Source organism: Lissotriton vulgaris, chromosome 11 (genome assembly GCF_964263255.1).
Source record: "Lissotriton vulgaris chromosome 11, aLisVul1.2, whole genome shotgun sequence".
Classification (NCBI taxonomy): Eukaryota; Metazoa; Chordata; class Amphibia; order Caudata; family Salamandridae; genus Lissotriton; species Lissotriton vulgaris.
In genome coordinates this window covers 156,232,958-156,238,995 of record NC_141699.1, presented here as the reverse complement: position 1 = coordinate 156,238,995, position 6,038 = coordinate 156,232,958, and the positions used below count along the sequence as shown (strand labels likewise).

Sequence of the window (6,038 nt, the reverse complement as noted above, 5' to 3'; positions counted from 1 at the left end):
CTTTAAACCTGAAACCTGATGGCCACCGCTGACTTAGATCATCTTTCAGTGAACATTTAGGGCATTCAAAAATTTGAATGACCTGAAAACATCCTACAGCACCCCATTGTTCCCGCTCTACATTAATTAACCCTGGTGTCATACATACTTTAGCCCTTATAAAGTGTATTCAACTGTGTAGCCTTGGACCGTGTCATGGAAAGGCATGTAACTTGCATGATCGAGGTAACTATCAGCAGCGATACTAAGTGTCTCTCTGACCTGTTTCAAGTGTTCAACGTCCTTTTTCCCCAGCACTACAACCCCCCCCCCCCCCCCCGGGGGGGGGCAATTTGAGGGATAGCCCCGGGCGCCACAAGCTCTAGCTACGCCCCTGTCCCCGAAGGTACGTTTATGCTGTGAAATGTTGTGGTTAAAAGCACAATGACCAGCAATAACCACATTTACCATGATGCCATGGTAAATAACTTAAAAACCAATAGAAGCACCAGATTAACACACTCATGACCACCTAGCAGAGGTTAAAGATCTCCTCCTGAGGCAGAAAATCAATCAATCAATCAGTGATCATATAAAACGTGACTACTCATGCATGAGGGTCTCAAGGCGCTGAGTGGGGGGGTGGGGTAGGTCTGCGGTCTTGTCGAAGACCCAGGTCTTGAGATCCTTCCTGAATTTCAGCAGCCATGGTGATTGCCTGAGGTGCAGAGGCAGGGAGTTCCAGGTCTTCGCAGCGAGGTAGGAGAAGGATCTTCCTCCATCCGTGGTCTTGTGGATCCATCTTTCCGATACACATGGCTCTTGAGGTAGGCAGGCAGCAAACTACCATCTTAAGGACTGTTCTTGCATTCCTTTTAGGATGGATGGCCATGTAGGATAGATGGCCATATGGGACGCAAGGGGAAACCCTATATCTGCTCGGGGACAGTGAGAACGTTTTTATGCTGGGTGGGTGGAAGATCTTTTACGTAAAGGCACCTGCAGGATTTGCAGATGCAGAGAAACAGTGTGGTAGGACACTGTGCCAGAACATGAAGTACTGCAATCACAAAAATGCTTGTAAAATCAATGGCTTTTTAGACATAATGGGCATCATTTAGAGTGTAGTGGCAACTTGACATCCACTATAATGTAGTGGATGTCCCGTTGTGCCACACTCACGCCTCACCCCTCCCCCAGTCTAAATTCTAAGTAAGAGGGCAACTGCTCTGCTTCCAATAGCAAAGCCCCAGCTAGCTCTGCATTGACCCGTCCTACATGAGGCCGGTAACAGGACAGCGTTTTCCAATGCTGCCTTTTTCCTTCTTGCAACCACAATCTAAATTTAGTGGTTGCAAACAAATCAAAATGTCAACTGCGCTCTCGGAGAATACTTCTAGGGTGTTATAGGATGTCTTTGTTTTGTTTAGTTGATTAAAAATAGCTCTGATTTAGGGACTTTTTTCTGAAAAACATTAACATTCTGGTTGGTGGACTGATATTACAGATTTTGATGAGTGTACTCCTGCTGTAGAACAAAGGAGAGTACGCAGTACCCCAATAAAAGTGGTGGAAGAACCAACGTAGGTGGAGACAAACAGGAGGGGAATTCTCCTTGTCGGAACTAGAGTCCTCACACACCCAGAAAGCTAGGTGTCATGTTTCATCATATGGACCTGCTCCTTGTCGGGTCGGCAGTGCAATACCCACCGGGCACCCGTAAAGGAGCTCTTTAGCAGAGATCTTCTGTTCCTGCCATATGGTGCCGTAGGTGTGAGGACCCTAGGGGTGGGTGTAGATGTGAGTGAGTGGTTTAAAAAAGGTTGGATAGTCCACAAGGAAAAGTTAATAGAGTGGTAATCCACCTTGTTAAAAAACAGAAGAGAGGCTGCTCGCTGGCTCAATGGTCCAGGGGAGCAATGCTCTACTCTAAACTTGAGGTCGACATGGTTCACGCAGTGTGTTCAAAGTGATACAGTGCATTTCATCAGGACCTAATAACGATCTACACATAGTGGTCTGGTGGAAAAGTTCCTACCTCCCACTAGTCTTGTGTGCGAGCATGTAGTCCCGCCAACTTTAGTGGAACCCTACTAGGTAGAATAGCTTGCTTCAACGGTCTTCTCAACAGTGAGCACCTCAGCTCCAGGTGCCCTGTCCGTAGTAGGACAAACTACGGTCATCTACCCCTGCGCAGATGCTTAGAAGCCGGAGTCGGAGTACTCCTGATGTGCCAGGAGGAGCATCTGTAATTAAATGTTTGTCCCTGCATCGCAGAAACTAGAATGTGTGGGTGGTTAGTTGCAATGCTGGCAAGCTTGAGCCTACACTTTTACAGCAGATGGGCATGCTGTGGAAATGTGCCTTTTGATAAGCACACCGGTGCAGGGTTCACCCTTCTCTGTCCACGGGTCCATAGACCAACAAAATAGAGATTGGCACTGAACTGGAATTCAAATAACAAGTTTATTAATCACTCATGAGCAGGACTACATCCACACAGCACTCTCGAGTGCTGCCTGAGGTAGCACATTGAGGTCACAGAACACAGGACTTATATACAGCTTTTTCTGCACTGGTAAGCATGTGGATACAAATAGAAGGTACAGGCCTACACAGGAATAGTTACCGACAAATATGGGCAAATGGGAAATCACTTAGTTAGCAAAGTGGGAGGGGGAGCAGGAGTGCTTATGGCAACAGTAAGAAATTTATATTATACACAAGGGTTGCCGTGCACACCTTTTTAGCGTTTTGCTCATTTATAACTTGTATCCCAATGATTTGTTGATTTGCGTGCATCCTGTGTGTTGGGCTTTGGAAGCTATAAAAGAGATGGATTGTAGGAGATGGTGTTACGAGTGACTTTCTAGTAATTGCAGGAAGGTTGTGATAGGTTAAAACCAAGAGGCAGGGTAACGTCATTAGATTTTAAATTGGTAGGGGAATCGTGTAGTCAGTTTAACATTGTCTCTTAAGGAGAAAATGGCTTTGAACGGGAACGTTTGGAATATAGATTCTGAAGGTACGATTCATAGTAGATTAAACTAGGGGTACGAACTATGAGTGAGGAGTTTTTGTGGGGTGAAGATCAGAGGACTGGCAACGAGGAAAGTATTTCAGGCACGATGGCGGGAGGAATATAGTTCCGCGTGTAGAGGGAAAAGCGCTGCATAACGAGAGGGCATGGACTCGTTAGTGTTATAAATGTAAACAGGTTGTAAAAGTGGTCAATGAAATCGAATCCCAACAGCAATGTTTTTTTAATTTGTAGAAAACCCCTGACGAAGGGCTTTTATATAGCCCGAAATGCATTGGGTGTAATGAGATCTGCTACTAAGAATGTTTTATGTTTTTGCCACGTGCCCGGAAAAAGGCTTGGAATAGCATATCCGTGGCCGAGAAGCTGTTAAAGACATACCCATCTCACGTGTGTGAAACAAACCAAGAAATAAATGAACTGTTCCAAAAGTTTGGGAGTACATGGATTCATTGTTGAAAAATATGGAAAAGTTTTAAAAAAAATAGGAAAATCACTAGAAAAGCTGGGGTACAAGGAGTGTAACTTCGCTTTTTTTTCGATGTCAGCAGTAAGAAATTGGCAGCTGAGTCTGAGACCAGGGGTTCTGGCAGCTATAAACTCTTTAGCATGCATATTGCTTTTAGCTGAGTCAGGAAGTCAACTAAAATAGACAGCACAGACCGGGACAAAGACGAGCAGCAGAGGACGGGGAATTCAAAGCCAACAAAATGGATGCCATAACCAAGATGGTTTCAGCTTATGCTAGCAGAAATTATTTTCAATTTCCACAGTCGGCCCTTTTAGCATATGCTGAAGACATCTTCCTATACTTTTGAGGGAGTACGGAAAACATTATGCACATCTATCTGCATTAATTTAGTAATTTCTTGGTCCATTGACCAAGCATTTACATTTGTGACATTTCGTTTAGTCGGTATACATGAGTTACGAGTAGAAATACATAGGGAACAGAGCATTGGGCCACATTAAATACATAGGCAATAAGTAAAAAGAATAGCAAAAATTATACTTAGGGCTGACAGTAATTTCCAGCCCCATACAGTAAACATGTTCCATAGCCATCCAGTCAAAGTCCAGGTTCCGGAATCCTGATGGATTTCAGTGGCTATTTTGTGCATTTTAGAAATTGCTTCAAAAACTGAAGGGGCGTGGTCAGGGATGTATACGCAACAGCTGCTCCCAATGATGTGGCATGCTCCACCACGGTCGGCCAGGATGACATTGAGGACCATCCTGTTTTGGAGCACCACAATTCTCACAATTTGCAGTTCTTCTGTGGTATTTCCAAGTGCCATGGGGGTGTGATTGGTTACAGCCTCTACAACACGTGTCAAGCGCCTGATCTCCCTGCTGTTTAAGGCTGCACCAACAAAAAAGAATAGTCCCAAGTTAAAGTCAAAATACTGCTGCAGTGCAGTATCAGTTTGATCCACCTCATTGTGATTTATTGTCCTCTTGAATTGGCTCTTAGAAATGTCATTATACAGTTTATAGTCTTTGTGATAGGATGCAGGTGCCAAATACACAGGTGGAAGCAAAAAGGACACATAGCAGCTTCTAGAGCAACCAATAAGTAGATGATAATAACCTTTGCTTCCACAAATGAAATAGGTTTTGTGTGAAGACAAAAAACTGCTATTGTTTATTCCAGTAATGTTCAATACTACACAGGTATACTGCCAATACTTCTCACACAGAGATTCGCTCGAGCTCTAGTGACAGCGATAACAGGAGGCCCATTTCCCTTGGTTGTTCGAGTGTTAGGGAAAACATAGCGTGCAGAGGAATTTCCTTGACGATACTTCTCCATTTCCCATACAGTTCCATTAGTTTGTGGATCTCCTTCCTCATCAGGGTAACAAACCCTATTCAATTGAGCATTTAAACTACCTACGTCCGCATAAGTAATGTTAGCAACTTCAGAAGCCCAAAACAATGCAAACCAGGCTCTGCAGGAGCCATTATGTAAAAACGGCAAGGGAATAAAAGGCGTTCCTCCTGTTTTCTGATGAGCTGGCATAATTCCACATACCCAGCAATTGGTAACGTTTGTAGATTTGTGTGTATGGTGCAACATCTGAATGAAAGTGTTATTGAGGTAGGACATCCTGTGCTTCTGCTCATGATAAGGAAGAGTGAAGTAGTGATGTTCAATGGGGAAAGGAGTAGTAGCAGTCAGTAGATTTCAAGCATGAGCTACTACCTCTACAACCCATGTTATTATAGTAATAATAACACCAGTCAAAGTTAGTCCAGATCAATCCTTATTCTTTTTCTAGAAACTCTTGCAGCAGTTGGTGTCTTCTCCTTAGGCATATTTATTTCTTTGACAAACAACAAAGCAGATAGTGGCCTAAGGTTCTTGGCAGACGTTGGTTTCTTCACTAACACTGAGACGAGCAGTCACTAAAAGGCTACCCCCCTTTGAAGTCAGTCTTTAACCATCCAGGAAAGTGGCTCTGACTGTCTTTTTCAGCAACAAAGTGTCTTTCTTCCTTGGTCGCAGCTGATATCGGGATGTACCAGGGTTCATGTGGTCCAGGAAGACTTCCTTAGGTCCTTCAGGTGACGTAGCTTGTCCTTTCTCTGTAGCCAGGATATCGCGGGGATCTGCCAACACAGCTGGGCTCACTAGGTCTTGCAACACTTTCCGGCAGTGTGTCGCATGGACCCAGTTCTTCCGGTTAGTCACTCGAACCGCAGTCCTAGTAGCCAGTAGCACCTGCTCCGGCCCTTGCCACCTCGGTGCTAGGGAGCTAGGGAGGTAGGGAGTTAGCTCTCTGGAAGGACTTTGTGACAACATAGTCACCAAGGCAAAAGGGGACACTCAGAACGCCAATGTCCAATCTCTTTACAATAAGCGCACTGATCAGAAGACAAAGTTGCTCGAGAGAAAGGGGGTACACCAGGGGGTATATACTGCATGTCCGCCTCTACCCCTACCTCTTAATGGTGGACCATTTACTTGAGCCAACATAACTCTCGTCTTTAAATCCTTAACCTTCTTATCCTCCTT

At 44.6% G+C, this 6,038-nt stretch overlaps 1 pseudogene; it reads right to left on the bottom strand.

Annotated features, from left to right (window-relative positions):
• Nucleotides 1–3,987: 3,987 nt before the first annotated feature.
• LOC147679440 (uncharacterized) lies at nt 3,988–5,338 on the bottom strand (annotated as a pseudogene).
• Nucleotides 5,339–6,038: the final 700 nt, after the last annotated feature.